Raw genomic sequence first — 21,607 nt, 5'->3', positions numbered from 1 at the left:
AAAAATTCAAGCACAGGAAGCTTCATAAGAAGATGGAAGGAATACACAAAGTCGCTATACAAAAAAAAAAAAAAAAAAGGAATTGGTCGACATTCAACCATTGTAGGAGGTAGCATATGATCAGAAACTGATGGTACTAAGCGAAGAGGTCCAAGCTGTAGTAAAGGCATTGGTGAAAAACAAGGCTCCAGGAATTGACAACACACCAATTGAGATGTTCTCAACAAATGAATGCAGCACTGGATGTGCTCACTCATCTATGCCAAGAAATTTGGAAGACAGCTACCTGGCCAAGTGGCTGGAAGAGATCCATATTTATGCCCCTTCCTAAAAAAGGTGATCCCACCAGATGAGGAAATTATAGAACAATATCATTAATATCACATGAAAGTAAAATTTTGCTGAAGATCATTCAGAAGTGGTTTCCACAGCACATCAACAGGGAACTGCCAGAAATTCATGTTGGATTCAGAAGAGGACATGAAACCAGGAATATCATTGCTGATGTCAGATGGATCCTGGCTGAAAGCAGAGAATGCCAGAAAGATGTTTACCTATGTTTTATTCACTATGCAAAGGCATTCGATTGTGTGGATCATAACAAATTCTACATAGCATTGAGAAGAATGCAAATTCCAGAACACTTAATTCTGCTCATGAGGAACCTGTACATAGATCAAGAGGCAGTTAGTCGTTCAAAGAGAACAGGGGGATACTGAATGGTTTAAAGTCAGGAAGCTTCATGTCAGAATTGTATCCTTTCATCATACTTATTCAATCTGTATGCTGAACATATAATCTGAGAAGTTGAACTATATGAAGATGAATGGGGCATCAGCATTGGAGGAAGACTCACTGGCAACCTGCATTATGCAGAAAACACAACCTTCCTTGTTGAAAGTGAAGAGGATTTGAAGCACTTAAGATGAAGATCAAAGACCACAGCCTTCGGTATGGATTACACCTCAACGTAAAGAAAACAAAAATCGTCATAACTGAACCAGTAAGGAAGATCTTGGTAAATGGAGATAAGGTTGAAATTGTCAAGGATTTTATTTTACTTTGATCCACAATCAACACCCATGGAAACAGTAGTCAAGAAACATTGCATTGGGCAAGTCTGCTGCAAAAGATTTCTTTAAAGACTTGAAAAGCAAAGATGTCACCTTGAAGACTAAAGTGCACCTGACCCAAACCATGGTGTTTTCTATCACCTTATATGCATGGGAAAGCTGGAAAATGAATAAGGAAGACCAAAGAAAAATGGATGCCTTTGAATTTCAGTGTTGTTGAAGAATATTGAATATACCATGGGCTGCCAAAACAATGAACAAATCTGTCTTGGAAGAAGTACAACCAGATTGATCCTTAGAAGCAAGGATGGCGAGGCTGCATCTCACATACTTTGGATATGTTATCGGGAGGAACCCTTCCCTGGAGAAGGACATCATGCTTGGTAAAGTAGAGGGTCAGTGAAAAAGAAGACCCTCAGTGAGATGAATTGACACAGTTGCTTCAACAATGGGCTCAAGTGTAACAACAATTTTGAGAATGGAGCAGGACCAGGCAGTGTTTTGTTCTGTTGTACATACTGTCCCTACGAGTTGGAACCAACTTGATGGTACCTAACAACAACAACAATATGGTGTTGTGTTATATATCATTCCATTTATTGTTTTGAATTATTTTTATTATTTTATACAATGCGGTGCCTTTTAAAGGTATAACTTGTTATGCATATATCATTTCAGTTATCTTCTGACTGCATCATGGGGTGTATCTACCAGATATCATGTACCTCCTCCTTCAGAGATGCAAACCAGGGTTGCTGCCATCTCCCCAGTACCATGAACAGCACAGCAATGAATATTCTTATATATGTCCTTTATGAACCTGTGTGATAATTTGAGATATAAAGCCACAGACAGGTTACTGGCTAATAGGGTATGCATATCTTTACTCTGGCTGTACCAATCTACAATTCCACCAGTAAGATGAACATTATCCAGCTTTATAATTAGAACTAGCCTAAAAGTTTTAAATCAATACATCCTTGTCTTTATTTGCATTTCTCTGACTGCTAACTAATTTGAGTATATCTTCATTTGCTTGAGCACCTTTTGAGTTTCATATTCAAGAATCTCATTAAAAAAAAAAAAACTAGTTGATTTGCAAAGGTACTATGCCTTTTCTAGACATTAGTCCCTTGTTGGTTTTAGGCTTTACAAATATCTTCCCCCAGTGTATAATTATCTTTTAAGTTTCCTATGGCATTCTCCTCCTTCCCCTTGAAAAACTATTGAAACATGAGGGTTGCACTTTTAGAAAGAAATTGGAAGAATTTATCTATGAACAAAATATCTTGCTGGAGTAATTTGAGAAAGATGCTGATGAGTTGTGTTAGAAGTCCAAAGTTATTAAACCATGTCAGATAACTGGACTAGCCTAGGTGAGGTCCAGCTGCTAAGAAAAATAGTGATCAGAAATCCTTAATTTTTGGATATAATTAAATTCATTTATTTTTTCTTAATTATTAGTGTTTTTCAAGTTCTTTCATGCTACTAATGGAAAAGACATCCTCCTATAATTTTTTATATTACCTTTATAATTTTGATTATACCATTTAAATCTATAATCCATATAGAATCCAATTTTGTATGTAGTATTAGTTGGGGATCCACTTTGATTTTTCTCCAAATAGTGAACCAGTTTCCACACCTCCATTGAACAATTTATCATTTCCCATTGACTTGTGTTGCCTAATTATTGTGTATAAAGTTCCTATAAAGCCATGGACATGAGCTATGTATTTTCTCTGAACTCTTCATTTTCTTCCATTGAGATTCTAAGTCTTTGTCCTCCCAGGACCTAATATAGTATGCTGCAATGCTGCAAGTATATTCTCCCAAAATACATGCAGATTGTTAATAAATTTCAGAGTCCAGTGTACTTGAATGAAACCGCATCTGAGTAGCTATATGCTAAAAATCTAGGAGTCTGGGTCTTTCTAAATCCTAAACACGGAGACATTCACCTACACTTAAAACTTCCTGTTGTCAGAGGGTACATTATTCACTGTAGGCATCTCTATTGCTTCCACTAAAAAAAATACTAGGTGTGAGTTACTCAAGCAGCTTCATTTCTGAGCTGTTTTTAGGGTCAGAATATATGGGGTATATTCAATAGATAAGAAAAGTGAACATGTTGAATTATTCAAGAGAACCACTGAAAAAGACAATGATTTAGGCATGTATTACTAATACTTTCATAGACAGAGTAGCTTTCTTGTTTTCCTTTGTTTCAAAAATGTTGGTGAAGATCATCTCAGTGTCAAAGGGATTAAGAGGACAAATAACAGGGAGAGAGGATTATCTCATTCTCCTTTCTTTCTGGGTTGGGTTCACTTTGCCAGCCCAGCATCAGTGGCAGCAGAACAAGTTTTATAGGCTGTTTCTCTTCACTATTTATAGAGGTGTGGTGCCTGGAGCATTTCATGATCATTTTTATTTGCACTAGTCAACGCTCATTAGCCTACTTTCCTAGGACAATAGAATTATAAAATCATTATGTCAGTCTGCCCTATACTGTTCCACTAATAACTTTTGATCCCAGAGGCTAATTTTAACCAAATTTGGCAGAATGGCAAAGGCCTTATCATTTCTATAGAAAATAAAGTCAGTCATAGGGAAAGTGGCTACACACCTTCACACCCTGACCTATCCATAGACCTAATACTGAGGTAGGCTTAGCTAAAAAGTTCGAATTGTGAAAATTGATTAGACACAAATTTGCCAAGTGAGCTTGAAAATAACCTAATTTCAGAAAAGGATGTTCAATTGAAGTAGTCTGCTTGAAATATACTTAATAAAACCCAGGTCCCTGAGCATGTTCACATAATAATCCAGAAAAACTATCATTATTCATTAATACATATAAAAAAATCTTTTTAGCATATTTTACAACTTGCCTCAGCTTCCTCATTAACCTGGGTCATACATTGCAAGACTTCTATTATTATTACTACAATGTAAAATGAGGAGACACATACACACACATACACACATATATATTTGTTGCTGCTGGATGCCATCGAGTCAATTCTCAACTCACGGTGACCCCGTGTGACAGAGTAGAACTGTACATTGGGTTTTCTAGGCTGTCATTTTTATGCCTGGTATTTCTCCTGTGAAGTGGCTGAGGAAGTTCAAACCACCAACCTTTGGGTTAGGAGCTGAGTGCTCAGAAACTATTAACTTCAAAAATCCACTCCAAATATTAACTCCCCTTCTAACTACTTTTTCACATATATGGCTCTATTTTCCACCATATTTTAAAAAATATTTTTGTCTTTTATAACCATGATCCTATAATGAATCTCTTTGGCAACCTATTTTTTTTTTCCCTGAAAGTTATTGTAATGAATCTCCATCATCTAATCATGGAGACTTTTTTTTCACATAAACAAATACTCCCAGATTTTCTAATATTTCTGTGTCCTTTGCTATTGTGCTTTGGTTACTGGATTATTTGAAAATTACTTTTTCACACTCAGTAATCATGTATCACCAATTAAAAATTTTACGGGCAAAGCAATGCTGTTTTAACACCCTCTCTCACACAAGACCACACATTTAAGAATCTATATTTTTAAGGACACTTAAATGTTGTCTTTCTTATTTGATTTATACTTGACTTTAAAAATACACTTGTTCTTTGTTGCATTTTTTGTTTATGAAATGCGAGATTTTGACTGAGTCAGGGTTGTAGGGAACCATCTTCCCTTCTCTCTAACACATGTACTGAAATATTAAGGAGACTGATAGTTCTTAGAAAAGAGTTGGGCTAATGTACATATGAGTGAAAGGTCCTCCTGGGGGGAAACTGATGGAGATCTTGACCAGTGTGTTAGAGTCTCAATACTATTAAAGCATGTCAGATGGTTGTGATAGTCTACCTGGGCCAGGTGCCAAGAAAAGTAATTAAACTGCTAATAGATTTCAACAAGAAGACAGGAGAGGCGACTTCTCCACTGAGGACTGGGGTCAAAGTGGAACTCTGGTTCTGGGTCTGTAGTGCCCCCGAGACCCAAAATCTTCATGACCTGAGCTTCTTTGTTGCAGGCATGTGCCTTTGGGGAATGAGAGTGTGAATTTACAGAGTTGTGATACAGGAATCAATCATTCCTTGCTGATTCAGAGCTACTCTGGTCTCTGTTAAGGACTCTGTCCCAGAAGAGATGGCAGCATTGGAACAAAAGGCACAGCTTGAGCAATAGATGTTTAGTGCCTCGGGATTTCACCAGATAGTGTCATTGTGCTATACTGCCAGAAGCAGCAAGGGACAGGGACATCTTAGGAAGGACCTATTTTTGTTTGTTTATTTTTAACTCTGAGTATCTTCCCCTACTAGTAGCAATATTAGTATAACCCCCACTTCCAGCTTACATTCTTCCTTATTTTCCTTCTTGTTACCTTTTCTTTTCCCCCTCTAAAAGCTCCTTTCTCTTCCAAAATTCACTCTTTCTCCCAGTTCAGACAGCTATATAGTGGTAGACATAAATATGCAAGAATGACATAAGTCCTGATTATAGTTCTGTGGGATTAACAGGGAAAAACAAATCAAACTTGGCCTTTCTTCAGATGAGTTCACATTTCTCTTCCATCTTTCCCACTGGAAATGAAAAGAAAAAAATCAGGGAAGAAATCCAAATCAGAACCTTTATCCCAATGCCAATAATTTTATCCCCGTTCTCCTTCCTTTCCAAACTATTTCTTCTTCCAAACTTCTCATCATTGCTTTCTATTCAAAAAAAAAAAAAAGAAAAGAAAAGAAAGAAAGAAAAATACACAGAACTAGAAACTCAACAAGAACAAAGCTCGTTAATTCAAATTTTTGACAAACATCTATAGAAACATTGTGTTCTATTTTAGAGTTCATCATTCTGATTATTACAATGGTAGAGTAGAAATCATGCCACTTCATAGCATAAAAACTGCATATAAATTGTGTTAAAAAATTCTCAATAGCTTCTTATTAAACATAGAATAGAACCAAGCCCTTATGAGAACTTAAAGGTTCTCCAGCCTGCAGTCACACACTACCAGTTGCCTTTCCACTCTTTCTCCACACCTAGCACAAAGCGTTCTTGTTTCCTTTAACATACTATGTCCTCTTCCTACCTCAGGGCTACTTCCTGGCACTTCTGCCTAGAGCGCAGTACACTGGGTCTTCACATATCTCGCCTTAAATATCCACGTCATCTAAAACCTCACCCCCAACCAGACACTATCACAGCATCTTCATTATTTCCTTCATAACACTTATCACTACTTGACACACTCTATTTAATTGCTGTTTTCTGTCTAACCCAGTGTAATTTTAGTGTCATGAGAGCAGGGACCTTCTCAGTTTTGTTCCCTTTTCACACGATATCTAGTTGAATTCTGTCATTTATAAGTCCTAGATATGTACTTTTGAATGTATGATTTAATGAATGCCTGGCTTTATTAGAACCATCCAGTTGCTGTCAAGTCAGTCCTGACTTGCAGTGACCCCATGCGTTTCAGAGTAGAACTGCACATAGGGTGTCCAGTGGCTGTGACTTGTTGGAAGTAGATCACCAGGTCTTTCTTCCAAGGTGCTGCTGAGTGAATTCAATCTGCCAACCTTTCAGTCAGCAGCTGAGCTCTCAATCATTTGTGCCGCCCAGGGACTCCATTATTAGAACCTTAGTATCATTTGAACACACTTCTTATAAAAGACATGAAATAAATTAAATTCTCACAACATTTTTTTTTTTTAGGATACCTAGGCTTTCCCCATATATAGGTTTACTTTAAAAGATATTTGCTTTATTTCTTCTAGAAATGTCATATTAACCTTTATTAAAAAATCTGGTGAAAATGGATGAAATTATTACTACCTTGCTAATGCTATCTTCCTTAAGTAGAAGTATTTATTTTTTTTATGTTCTTCTTTACAGTTTTATGTTGTGCATCAATTAATAATATTTATAAAGAAAAAGGTATTAAAACAATAATACAACTATAACCTAGGAGGGAAGAAGACAAGATAAGATAGAGAAAATGGGAGTATGAACTGATGGTGATAGGGTGATAAGAAAGCTTCTTCTGCGTATCTTAACTGATGAAATTTTATTCCAACACCTGGCCTTTTATCCAAATGCTACCCTAAACTTCAATGTCCACATTTTTAATTTGGTGTTCTAAGACTTGACTCACAGGTCAGTGATTCCTGCTGCCATCTTGGTATCTCCTCTCGGTAGAAACTTAGGACTTTTTAAGGTAATAATCAGTTACTTTGATGAACAAATCCATAGTTATTTACTAATAAAAGAGTTTGAGGCAAAGTATCTTGTTCCAGGATCCTTAAGTCAGGATCATATTTTTTGAAAATGATGTTCAATAGGCAGTGTACTGCTTTGGCTTGTAAATAGCTTAATGTCTCTTATTATGGGATTTTCAAGGCAGCCAAGAAGGAAGAATGGTTTGTTTTTTCCTTGATCTTAGTGAGATTGACCTATTAGAGCATGCAGAGGCTCATGAGAACTTGTGGCTTTTTCTTTCAAATTATCTACTCATTTATTAATTTACCCAAAATTTGTTATCATCAATCCTCCTAGTTTTCTTGTGTGCTATGTAAGAGAAGGATCAAGTCAGTAAACATTAGCAATATTACTCTATGCTTTATGAACAAAGCCATATAAACCCACAAACAGTGCTTAGAATACTTCTTGATTATTTTTCTCCTTTACTTTTGACTTTCCATTAGTCACAGTTCTTTTGCCTCTTGCTTATCTTAAATCTTGGTAACGTATTTTTAAATGACTAAATCCAAACAACTAAAATTAGATCAACTATATCTAACTTTCTTCATCTTTGACATTAGCGGTTGGTGCATAAATTTGAATAATAGTAGTATTAATTGGTTTTCCTCTTAGGCATAAGGGTATTATCTTAACACTGAAGTGTTATACTTCAGGATAGATCTTGAAATGTTCTATTTGACCACAAATGTGATGCCATTCCTTCAATTTGTCATTTCTAGCATAGTAAACCATATGATCGTCTGATTCAAAACGGCCAGTACCAGTCCATTTCAGCTCACTAGTGGCTAGGAGTTATGGCTGCTAACCAAAAGCTTGGCAGTTCAAGTCCACCAGCCACTCCTTGGAAACCTTATGGGGCAGTTCTACTCTGTCCTATAGGGTCACTACGAGTTGGAATCGCCTGTACAGCACTGAATTTGTTTTGTTTTTGTTTTTATTTTTTAATGCCTAGGATATCTATCTTTATGCATTCCATTTCATTTTTGACAACTTCCAATCTTTCTTGATCCATACTTTGTACATTCCATGTTCTGATTAATAATGGATGTTTGCAGCTGTTTCTTCTCATTTTGAGTCATGCCACATCTGCAAATGAAGACCGTGAAAGCTTGACTCCATTTTTGTCATTAAGGTCAACTCTACTTTGAGGAGGCAGCTCTTTCCCAGTTGTACTTTGAGTGCTTCCAACCTGAGGGGTTCATCTTCTGGCACTGTATCAGACAATGTTCTGCAGCTATTCATAAGGTTTTCACTGGCCAATTATTTTCAGAAGTATATCACCAGGTTCTTCTTCCTAGTCTATCTTAGTCTGTAAGCTCCACTGAGACCTGTCCACCGTGGGTGACCCTGCTGGTGTTTGAAATACTGGGGACATAGCTTCCAGAAGCACAGCAACATACAAATGACCAGAGTACAACAAACTGACTGACCAGTGGTGGTTTTGACCAAGAAATTGAAGGTTTTTACCAACTACTGAAGTCTGAAACTGATCAAACATGCAATCAAGATGCATTGATAATTACTGGTGATTGGAATACAAAAGTTGGCAACAAAGAAGAAGGATCAGTACTTGGAAAATATGGCCTTACTGTTAGAAATGATGCCAGAGATTGCGTTATAGAATTTTGCAGGAGCAACAACTTATTGATCAGAAATAACTTTTTGCAACAACAATACATATGAATCTTGCCAGATGGAATACACAGGAATGAAGTCGACTGCCTCTGTGGGAAGAGAAGATGGAGAAGCTCAATATCATCAGCCAGAACAAGGCAAGGTGCTGACTGTAGAACAGACCATCAACTGCTCATATACAAGTTAAAGTTGAAGCTGAAGAAAACTAAAACAAGTTCACAAGAGCCAAAGTACAACCTTGAATATATCACACTTGAATTTAGAGATCATCTCAAGAACAGATTTGATACATTGAACACTAATGACCAAAGATCAAACAAGTTGAGGAATAACATTGAGGGCATCGTACATGAAGAAAACAAAATGTTATTAAAAAAAAAAGAAGAACAAAATGGATGTTAGAAGAGACTCTATAACTTGCTCTTGAAAACAGAGCAGCTAAAGGGAGAGAAAGAAATGATGAAATAAAAGAGCTGAGCAGGAGATCTGAAAAGGCGGCTTGAGAAGACAGAATAAAGTGTTATAATGATATATGCAAAGACCTGGAGTTAGAAAACCAAGGGAAGGATATGCTTGGCATTTCTCAAGAAGAAAGAAGTGAAGAAAAAATTCAAGCCTCGAGTACCAATATTGAAGGATCTTATAAGCAAAAAAATTGAATGACACGTGAAGCATCAAAAGAAGATAGAAGGAATACATAGAATCACTGGATCAAAAAGAATTGGTTGACATTCAGCCATTTCAGGAGGTAGTATATGATAAAGAACCAAAGGAACTGAAGGAAGAAGTTTAGCTGAACTACAGGCATTGGTGAAAAACAAGGCTCCAGGAATTGATGGACTATCAATTGAGATGCTTCAGCAAATGGAAGCAACACTGTAAGTGCTCACTACTGGTGACATAAAATTTGGAAGACAATTACCTGGCAAACCAACTGGAAGAAATCCATATTTGTGCCCGTTCCAAAAAAGGCGATCCAATGGAATGTGTAAATTATTGAACAATAGCATTAATATCATACGCGAGTAAAATTTTGCTGAAGATAATTCCAAAATGGTAGCAGCAGTACGTCCACAGGGAAATATCAGAAATTCAAGATGGATTCAGAAGAGGATGTGGAACAAGGGATATCATTGCTGATGTCAGCTGGATCAGCGAATGTTTAGTAGAGAGTACCAGAAAGATGTTTACCTCTGTTTTATTGACTATGCAAAGGTATTCAACTGTGTAGATCATAGCAAATCATTGCAAAAAATTGTAATTCCAGAACATTTAATTGTGCTCATGTGAAACCTGTGCATAGACCAAGAGGCAATCATTCAAACAGAATAGGGGGATATTGTGCATAGTTAAAAATCAGAAAAGGTGTGAGCCAGAGTTGTATCTTTTCATTGTACTTATTAAATCTGTACACTGTGCAAATAATTCAGGAAACTGGACTGTATGAAGAAGAATGTGGCATCAGGATTGGAGGAGAGCTAATTAAAAACCTATGATATGAAGATAATATAATCTTACTGAAAGTGAAGAGGACTTGAAGCACTTTCTGATGAAGATCAAAGGCTATAGCCTTCAGCATGGATTATACCTCAACATTAAAAAAAAAAATTCACAACTAACCAATAAGCAACATCAAAACTAATGGAGAAAATATTGAAGTTGTCAAGGATTTCAATTTACTTGGATCTACAATCAATGCCCTTGGAAGCAACAATTGAGAAATCAAGTGATGTATTGCATTGGGTAAATGTGCTAAAAAAGACTTCTTTAAAGAGTTCAAAAGTAAAGATGTCACTTTGAGGACTGATCCAAGCCAAGGTACTTCCAATCACCTTATATGCATGCAAAAGTTGGGCAATGAATAAGGAAGACTGAAGAAAAATTGATTTCTTTGAATTATGGTGTTGGCAAACAATATTGAATATACCGTGGACTGCCAGAAGAATGAACAAATCTGTCTTGGAAAAAGTACAGTCAGAATGCTCTTAGACTCAAAGATGGGGAGACTTTGTCTCACTTACTTTGGACATGTTATCAGGAGGGATCAATGCCTGGAGAAGGTCAGCATGCTTGGTACAGAGTAATAGAAAAAGTGGAACACCCTCAACAAGATGAGTTGACATACATAGTGGCTGCAACAATGGGCTCGAACATAGCAACAATTGTGAGGATGGTAGAGTACTGGGCAGTGTTTTGTTCTATGGCACCTGGGGTCACCATGAGTGAGAGCTGACTCAACGGCACCTGAAAACCACAAAAACATATCTAACTTTGGTAAGGATATCAAAGAATGTTGGCTATGGCCTAGATTCCCTCACAGATGTACGTTTCTGCTATGATCTATTTTCACTAAGCCGCTGGTATACATGGTGATTCTTGAATATATCACCTACAACCTTGTTTTGGTTATATGACATTAAGTAAATTAGGAAATCATTTAACGCTTATGGTGTCTAATATTGATTTGATCTAAAACTGTCTTTATCATTAAGAAAAAACTTTTATAGTTCAAATTTTCATAATATATACTGCATAAAAATTGGTTATATAATACTAATAAGTGGAAATATAAATGCCAAATCATGAGTATTTCTGGTCCCCATAAGTCTCTTAAATATAAGGATATTTGAGGAGAAGTTTGAAAGAGATCTTTGAGACTTAGAGGACAGCTTGGCAGGAATTCCAGATAAAAGAAAGGAAAAGAAAGGTCATAGAGTGCCTATAAGCAAATGAATCAGCAGAAGGAAATGGAAGAGCAGGTAGAAAAATGGCAAAGGGCTGGGTAGAGGGAGGCCAAGGAAGAGTCGGGAGAAGGATATATGAAACTGATACAGATTCATGAGGACAAGAGTTTGAATAAAATACATGTCATTTGTCCTGTCTAGTGGAGGGAAAGACCCATAACCTGAAACAGGTCATTTGGCTAACAGGACTCTGGAGAGAACCCAAGTCAACTTTCTGAGTGCCAAGCAGACATAGCTAATTAAAAATACATCATTTAGTAACAAGTGGGCATGCAACAGTGAACACAAAACAAACCAGTTATACATAATTGAATACATAGTTTTATCTACCAGACTGCTTCTTCTTAAAAAGATTGATGTAGTTACACGCAAGACACAGTGAAAATACTGAATATATATCGATATTAAAAATTGATGCCCCTGGTGTACACCGAGGTTACCTTTTTTCCTCGATAACAAAGAAGAATGCCAGGGCATCTCAAATGCAGCCTGGCTTTCTTCCTCAGACAACTGTGGTTCTGACTGCTCCAAGGTGCTTGATTTCTAGCTCATCGATCCTGGTTATTTCTGTTCCCCACTCAGGGTTAAATATACCTTAATGGATCTTAAATCTGCCAGACAAAGAGGCTGACTTAGAGACTCATCTTACACATGACATACAATTATTAATTAATGAGGGTCAGCTGCGTAAGGGGATAGCAGCTGTACACGTGATAAGGCAAAGCTGTGCAGGCTGTAGAACAGGAAAAAGTACATTTTATTAGAACCATTCAAATTTCCTGTTTCCAAACTAATTAAGTTAACCCTTTCTGTAGTTTAAACAAATTGTGTTTATGTCTTTCAGCTTGTTGCAATTTCCCTCTAGCAAATAAAATGTCTGTGTCTTTTCATTAAGGGCAATAAGCTTCCTTCCTACATCAGTTAAATTCTGTTCTGGCATCACAGTTTGTCCTTTCTTCTACTGGTCGGGGGTCAAGTAGGGTGTGCATTGTTAATCTTCAGGGTTTGGATCAGTATAGGCAGGTCTACAGTGACTGAGAAACTAACATAAGAGAAAAATCTCCGTAGGCTCCCAAATCTCTTTCCCAATGGAAGAATAATGCTTTACAACTGAATGACAAACCCGGTTCTCCGCTTTGGGAACAGTCTTTCCACCTGAACACACTCTTGTTATCTAATATTGTCTGAGATTTTGTTCAGGAATGTTCATCTCGTGAGAGTATTCTTTTGAAGCCTGAGATCTTATTAAAACAAAGGATGTCTGAGGATCTGAGCTTCAACCAGCTGAACTGTATCACAGGCCAGATATGCAGTATCTCTTGGAGAAAAGATCTGGATTTAAAACAAAAAACCCCACAAGGCTTCAAACTTAATATATGAACTTGTTTCCAATGGGAGTATCACGAATGTTAGAACACATTCTTCATATGAATATACAATATAGGCCTCCTTGCCTAATCCCTGGGCTTGCCAGATACGCTGATGAAGATTCTCACACTTGCTTTTCCTTTAGGGATAGAGTGCTGTGCACTTCTTACAGCCTCTCCTGAGTGCTATATTTGGGTCCCAGCCAACTGGGACAAGAGACAGAACAAACTTGGCACTCTTACAGATGCAAGTATTTACTGACCTTCATCCTGTGCTCTTCCTTTATCACCCGTTAAAACTTAAGATCATAGTGGCCAGAAACTGTCTGCTTCATTTGCTTTGCCCGGCAGCTTCTTTAGATGCTGTATATATCAGATTTAAACACTGCCTGTTGATAATTTTGATGAGAAAAGGTGGAGTAGTCTCTGCAAATTTCCTGCTCAAAGAAATATGTCCTTAGAATACTGCAGCTTCTTTATATGCTGTATATATTAGAATTTAAATATTACCTGTTGATAATTTTGATGAGATAAAATACAGTAGTCTCTGTAAATTTCCTGATCAAAGAAATAGGTTCTTACAAATTAGGATAAAATTTAGAATATTATTAAATTGCAGCGTTTAACAGATTCCTTTAAATAGCATAATTGTTTTTGTTAGCTTCTGGTATTCATTCTTTTTTTTGTCTGACGACCCCAAAATCTCATCTGTCATAATTCTGTCCTCTATTTGGCCCCTTCCTTACTCCTTATGATTTGTCTGTAAGGCCTACCCCACTGTTATTATTTCTACTTGTTCATTCCAATGATCTGTAGGTCTGTGCCTAGACAAAAACAAACCCATGATATAAAATCTCCATATTGCTTACCAATGGCAATATTAATTCTCCTTAGCGATATTTATGCATTGCCTCTTATACTGTCTTTTCTGCCATTTCTCTCCTTCAAGACAAAAGGGAAACAGATGTCTGGAGTTTAAGGATACAAAAAAAGGGGGGGAGGGGTGTAATCAGGAGTTGAGTGGGAGAATTGTGTGAACTTTGGCTTCCAAAAATGTAACCGAACATCCTGAAATCAGATTGCATAAGTTTCTGACAATAGTTTCCAATTTATGTGAAAATTTTGAGTTGGATAGTATACATATGTAAAGTAGAATGTTCTTTTTTGCTAAGTATACTATACATTTTATTCATAGCATATTGATAAAAGCTCAGGCAGGATTATTTACACAAGCAAAGATCATCATTAGAAATGTAGAATATGAAAACTACAAGGTCATTTTAGAGAAGTTTTGTCTAGTTAATCTTTAAAAATCAGATATAGGCTTTTTCAAAGTATCTTTCTTCCCTTTCTCTTCTCCCAAATGGCTTGGTGTCAAGAACCAAAGTCCACATGCTTAGTTGATTCAGTATGAAAGTTTTAGGATTCTTTGGCTGTAGTTTTCACACAGTTTAACCTTATCGCAGCCCAGCTGATTAGAGTAAATGTCAAAATGCAAATTAATTTTCGGCCACTCTGCAAAATGGAATACTAAGTTGATGTTAATTCTTTAGCAAACTGGATATAATTCTTCAACCCTGTCCCCACATCTTGTTGATAAATGAGATCAAATGTGATTTTAGCTTTTCTGTCTCTTCTCATGCCCCTCTCTGGTTTATTTTTATCATGATCCCTGAGTCCAGCTCATGGAGTTCTCAAGCTGTTCCCTGGGTGAAAAAGACCTTCCTCTTGGCACCCAGTCTTGGCATTTTCCTACTCTCTACTTTCATACATTGGGTAGGATATGCAACTTTTGGGGCAGGATGTAAGGGCAGCCTCTGTTTCCACACTAGTGTTTCAATTTGGAACTTGAAAAGCTCTTGTTCCCTAATCAGTTAACTTCAAGCGTTCCTTCTTTTCCACATTTGGACACCGTGCAATTTCAATTTTTTCTCCCCAAATAAGTGATACTGTGTTTAAAGACTGGCTCTGTTTTAGGATAACACACAGAGCCTGTACAATGTTTTGAACATAGTTGACATTTGAAAATATATGTGCATTTTAACAGAGGCTTGTCATATTTACCCGTACAGCAATAGCTTTGGTAGATAACTCAGGTATCCTGCAGGTTTCTTGAAGAGATATCATTAGACAAGGGAGCAATTCTCAAATCACAGCATGGAGAGGGGATTGTTTTCCAAGTTAAATGACCTAATGAAAAATGTTTAAATGAACTGCGATTTAACTTTTATAGCTACTTGTAACTGGTAAAGAATTGAACATATAGACCAATATTTCTATCTAGGTCTTTAGTCAAAAATCCATTGCCATCAAGTTGATTCCAACTCATAGCAACCCTAGAGGACATAGTAGAACTGCCCCACAGTGTTTCCAAGGAGCGGCTGCGGATTTGAACTGCCGACATTTTGGTTAGCAGCCCAATGCTTAACCACTGTGTCAGTCAATGAGTACCACAATGTTATTGAAATACTTCAGAAAAAATTTCTACACCTATTGTTTAATAATTGCTATCCTGATTGTGACAGGTGTGAAGAAAGTATACAAAAGCACAAGAGAAACTTACCAATTTAATGTTTAATGTTTAGGACCTTCATAAAAATGTTTCTGTCTTTTCCCATAGTGATTAAATATGCCCTACTGGAAGAGATGCATATTTATGCCTATTTCAATGAAAGGTGATCCAACCAAAAGTGAAAATTATTGAACGATATCATTAATACCACATGTAAGTAAAAAGTTGCTGAAGATCATTCAAAAGCGCTAGTAACAGTTAATCAACAGGGAACTGCCAGAAATTCAAGCCGATTCACAAGAGATGTGGGATGAAGGATATCATTGCTGATATCAAATGGATCCTGGATGAAAGCAGAGAATACCAGAAAGATGCTTACCTGTGTTTTATTGACTGTGCAAAGGTATTCAACTGTGTGAATCTCAGCAAATTATGGAAAAAATTGCTAAGAATGGGAATTCCAGAACACTTAATTGTGCTCTTGAGGAACCTGTACATAGACCAAGAGGCAGTCGTTCAAACAGAACAAGGTGATACTGCGTGGTTTAAAGTCAGGAAAGGTGTACCTCAGGGTTTGTCTTAGTTGTCTAATGCTGCCATAACAGAAATACCACAAATTGATGGCTTTAACAAAGAGAAATTAATTTTCTCACAGCCTAGTAGGCTACAAGTCCAAATTCAGGGCATTGGCTCCAGAGGAAGGCTTTCTCTCTCTGTCGGCTCTGGAGGAAGGTCCTTGTCCTCAATCTTCCCCTGGTCAAGAAGATTCTCAGGCATGGGGACCTTGTGTCCAAAGGATGCACTCTGCTCCTGGCACTGCTTTCTTGGTGGCATGAGGTCCCCAGCTCTCTTTATCTCTTGAGAGACAAAAGGCGGTGCAGGCCACACCTCAGGGAAACTCCCTTTACCTTGGACCAGGGAGGTGACCTGAGTAAGGGTGGTGTTACAATCCCACCCTAATCATCTCAACATAAAATTACAATCACAAAATGGAGGAAAGCCACACATGGGCTAACGAAGTTCATACACACATTTTTGGGTGGACGTAATTCAACCTACGAAAGGGTTGTATCCTTTCATCATACTTAGTGAATCTGTTTGCTAAGCAAATAATCCGAGAAGCTGAACTACATGAAGAAGAACATGGGATCAGGATTGGAGGACGACTCGTTAACAACCTACATTATGCAGATGACACAAACTTGCTTGCTGAAAGTGTAGAGGACTTGAAGCACTTACTGATGAAGATCAAAGACCACAGCCTTCAGCATGGATTACACTTTAACATAAAGAAAACAAAAGTCCTCACAACTGGACCAGTAAGCAACCTCATGATAAATGGAGAAAAGACTGAGTTTGTCAAGGGTTTCATTTTACTTGAGTTCACAATCGACGTCCATGAAAACAGCAGCTGAGAAATCCAATGATATATTACATTGAGCAAATCTGCTGCAAAAGACCTCTTTAACAAGTTAAAAAGCAAAGATGTCACTTTGAGGACTATGATGCACCTGAACCAAGCTGTGGTGTTTTCAGTCACCTCATATGCATGGGAGAGCTGGGCAATGAATAAGGAAGACCAAAGAAGAAATGATGTCTTTGAATTATGGTGTTGGCAAAGAATATTGAATATACCATGGACTGCCAGAAGAACAAACAAGTCTGTCTTGGAAGAAGTACAGCTATATTGCTCCTTAAAAGTGAGAATGGTGAAGCTTTGTCTCACATACTTTGGACATATTATCAGGAAGGACCAATCCCTGGAGAAGGACATCATGCTTGACAAAGTAGAGGGTCACTGAAAAAGAGGAAGACCCTCAACAAGATGGATTGAGGCAGTGCCAGCAACAATGAGCTCAAGCATAACAATGATCATGAGAATGGTGCAGGGCCAGGCTGTGTTTTGTTCTGCTGTGCATAGGGTCAATATGAGTTGGAACCAACTCAATGGCACCTAACAACAACAATTGAGTATGTTGGTAGAATCACCTGAGTCAAAAATGCTAGAAATTATTTTCTTTGGACATTCTTTCATTTTCTTTGTCCAAAACTAACACAAATAGTTTTGCTACCAAACTAAAAAAATCCAAACAAATGCCATTGAGTACATTCTGACTCATTGGGACTCCATGTATTACAAAGTAGAACTGCTGCGTAGGGCTTTCTTGGCTGCAGGCTTTATGAAAACAGGTCACTGGATCTTTATTTCAGGGAGATGCTGGGTGGCCTCAAAGTGGCAACCTTTAAGTTGGTAGACAAGTGCAAACAGTTTATGACACCCTGGGACCTGTTTAGCTACAGGGGAGTATATATTGGAGATTTTCAAATGCTTTACCTGGGTGAAGCAAACTGTTAACCCACTCAGCTGCTATTTGAAAGTTTGGAGGTTTGAGCCTGCCCATTGGTGTGTGGAAAAAAAGTCCAGTAATCTATTTCTGAAATATCAGCCATTGAAAAATCTATGGAGCACAGTTCTACTGTGAAGTGCATGGGGGTTTCATGAGTTGGAATTGACTCAAAGGCAAGTGGTTTATCTGCTACACGGGTCAGCTTAATTGTGGGTGATCCATAAGATATTTCTGTAATTATTGAATATTGATAATACATTGAGCATGACTAATTTTGCAATGTTAGTAACACAGTGGCTTGCACTTATGTAACAGTTTGACTTAGCTTATCATGTTAACAAAAATTTTATTGGTTAACAGTGTTAATTCACTCAACAAATGTTTCTTGATTTCCTACTCTGTGCCAGGCACTCTTTTAGGCATTGGAGACATAGCAGTGACAAAGCAGATAAAAATCTCTGAATTCAGAAGTGCTGATATTCTCAGGAATGACAGAACAAGCAAACGGAAGGCAAGGAGTTCAAGATAGCAAGAAAGAGAAAGATGAGTTAAGGTATATTTTCTGGAATGCTCTCTTAGTATGGCATTGTTTTGCCTAAACTAGATATTGACACAAAAACAAAAATATGACACGTGACATTTAAAAAGAATGTGTTGACATAACTTATTTTATAAGTAGGCTATTGAGGTAACCGATTGTATAAAATGAGTAAGAAAGTAAACTTCAACAGTGTGAGTCTTTGGTTTGAGAAAGGAATAAATGTACTACATGCTCATCAGTATAATTGTGCCTTGAATTGGAAATTGTAAAAAATGTAAAATTCTAGTAAATTATAAACTGAACAATGTCAGCTAGGCTGCTAGGGAAACTCACACAAGCTGTTTGTAGCTGCATAAATCACTGCTTTGGAACTATGAAATGAAAAACTGAATAGTGCATAGTGATTTAAAATCAGAGCCTTTTTTGTAAGTTTTATTTTAAACATACAAACTTAAAGATAAAAGATTTTTAAAAAGATGAATGATAAAAAGTAGCTTGACAAAAATAAGAAATTTTCCAAAGCAGTTATGTTTCTGTGTTAAGGATTGCTTGTAGTGTAAAAGCCCTTTCCCTATAGATTCTACTCATATCATCCCCACAGCTGACCCCCAGACTTGCTCTCTTTCATGTCGTCCCCTTTTACTGGATCTATAAAGGACTAAATAGCTCTTCTTCCCTTCCTCTTCCCCTGCCGCCACACAAACACATGCCATTTTTTATTTTTAACATATCAAATCCAGAGTTTCACTTAAATTCTTTTTTTAATAATTTTTATTGAACTTTAAGTGAAAATTTACAAATCAAGTCAGCCTCTCACATATAAACTTATATACACCTTACTATATACCCCCACTTACTCTCCTCCTAATGAGTCAGCCAGCTTCCTCCTTCCGGTCTCTCCTTTCGTGACTGTTTTGCCAGTTTCTAACCCCCTTTACCCTCCCATCTCCCCTCTAGAAAGGAGATGCCAACATAGCCTCAAGTGTCCACCTGATACAAGTAGCTCACTCCTCATCAGCATCTCTCGCCAACCCATTGTCCAGTCCAATCCATGTCTGATGAGTTATCTTCAGGAATGGTTCCTGTCCTGGGCCAACAGAAGGTTTGGGGACCATGACCGCCGGGATTCCTCTAGTCTCAGTCAGACCATTAAGTCTGGTCTTTTTATGAGAATTTAGGGTCTGCATCCCACTATTCTCCTGCTCCCTCAGGGGTTCTCTGTTGTGCTCCCTGTCAGGGCAGTCATTAGTTGTGGCCGGGCACCAGCTAGTTCTTCTGGTCTCAGGATGATGTAAGTCTCTAATTCATGTGTCCCTTTCTATCTCTTGGGCTCATAGTTATCGTGTGACCTTGGTGTTCTTCATTCTCCTTTGATCCAGGTGGGTTGAGACCAATTGATGCATATTAGATGGCCACTTGTTAGCATTTAAGACCCCAGATGCCACACTTCAAAGTGGGATGCAGAATGTTTTCTTGATAGAATTTATTTTGCCAATTGACTTAGATGTCACCTGAAGCCATAGTCCCCAAACCTCCACCCTTGCTCCACTGGCCTTCGAAGCATTCAGTTTATTCAGGAAACTTCTTTGCTTTTGGTCCAGTCCAGTTGAGCTGAGTTTCCCAGTATTGACTGTTGTCCTTTCCTTCACCTAAAGTAGTTCTTATCTACTATTAATCAGTAAATAACCCTCTCCCCCCCGCCACCCCGTAACAAAAGAATGTGTTCTTCTCAGTTTAAACTATTTCTCAAGATCTTATAATAGTGGTCTTATACAATATTTGTCCTTTTGCATCTGACTAATTTCACTCAGCATAATGCCTTCCAGGTTCCTCCATGTTATGAAATGTTTCACAGATTCCTCACTGTTCTTTATCGATGTGTAGTATTCCATGGTGTGAATATACCATAATTTATTTATCCATTCATCCACTGATGGACACCTTGGTTGCTTCCAAATTTTTGCTATTGTAAACAGTGCTGCAATAAACATGGGTGTGCATGTGTGAAGGCTCTTATTCCTCTAGCATATATTCCGAGGAGTGGGATTTCTGGGTAGTATGGTAGTTCTATTTCTAACTTTTTAAGGAAATGCCAGATAGGTTTCCAAAGTGGTTGTACCATTTTACATTCCCACCAGCAGTGTATAAGAGTTCCAGTCTCTCCACAGCCTCTCCAACATTTATTATTTTGTGTTTTTTGGATTAATGCCAGCCTTGTTGGAGTGAGATGGAATCTCATGGTAGTTTTAATTTGCATTTCTCTATTTTTTAAGGGCTAATGATCGAGAGCATTTTCTCATGTATCTGTTAGCTGCCTGAATATCTTCTTTAGTGAAGTGTGTGTTCATATCCTTTGCCCAATTTTTGATTGGGTTGTTTGTCTTTTTGTGGTTGAGTTTTAACAGAATCATATAGATTTTAGAGATCAGATGCTGGTCGGAGATGTCATAACTGAAAATTTTTTCTCAATCTGTAGGTGGTCTTTTTACTGTTTTGGTGAAGTCTTTGGATGAGCATAGGTGTTTGATTTTTAGGAGCTCCCAGTTATCTGGTTTCTCTTCATCATTTTTAGTAATGTTTAAGTATTCTGTTTAAGCTATGTATTAGGGCTCTTAACGTTGTCCCTGTTTTTTCTTCCATGATCTTTATTGTTTTAGTCTTTATTTTTAGGTCTTTGATCCACTTGGAGTTAGTTTTTGTGCATGGTGTGAGGTATGGGTCCTCTCTGATTTTTTTTTGCAAATGGATATCCAGTTATGCCAGCACCATTTGTTAAAAAGACTACCTTTTCCCCAATTAACTGACACTGGGCCTTTGTCAAATATCAGCTGCTCATATGTGGATGGATTTATATCTGGGTTCTCAATTCTGTTCCATTGGTCTATGTGCCTGTTGTTGTACCAGTACCAGGCTGTTTTGACTACTGTAGCTGTATAATAGGTTCTAAGATCAGGTAGAGTGAGGCTTCCCCCTTTCTTCTTTTTCAGTAATGCTTTACTTATCCGGGGCTTCTTTCCCTTCCATATGAAATTGGTGATTTGTTTCTCCATCACATTAAAGAATGTCGTTAGAATTTGGATCTGAAGTGCATTGTATGTATAGACGGCTTTTG

This window comes from Loxodonta africana, chromosome 6 (genome assembly GCF_030014295.1).
Source record: "Loxodonta africana isolate mLoxAfr1 chromosome 6, mLoxAfr1.hap2, whole genome shotgun sequence".
Lineage (NCBI taxonomy): Eukaryota > Metazoa > Chordata > Mammalia > Proboscidea > Elephantidae > Loxodonta > Loxodonta africana.
This window is presented reverse-complemented; position numbering follows the sequence as displayed.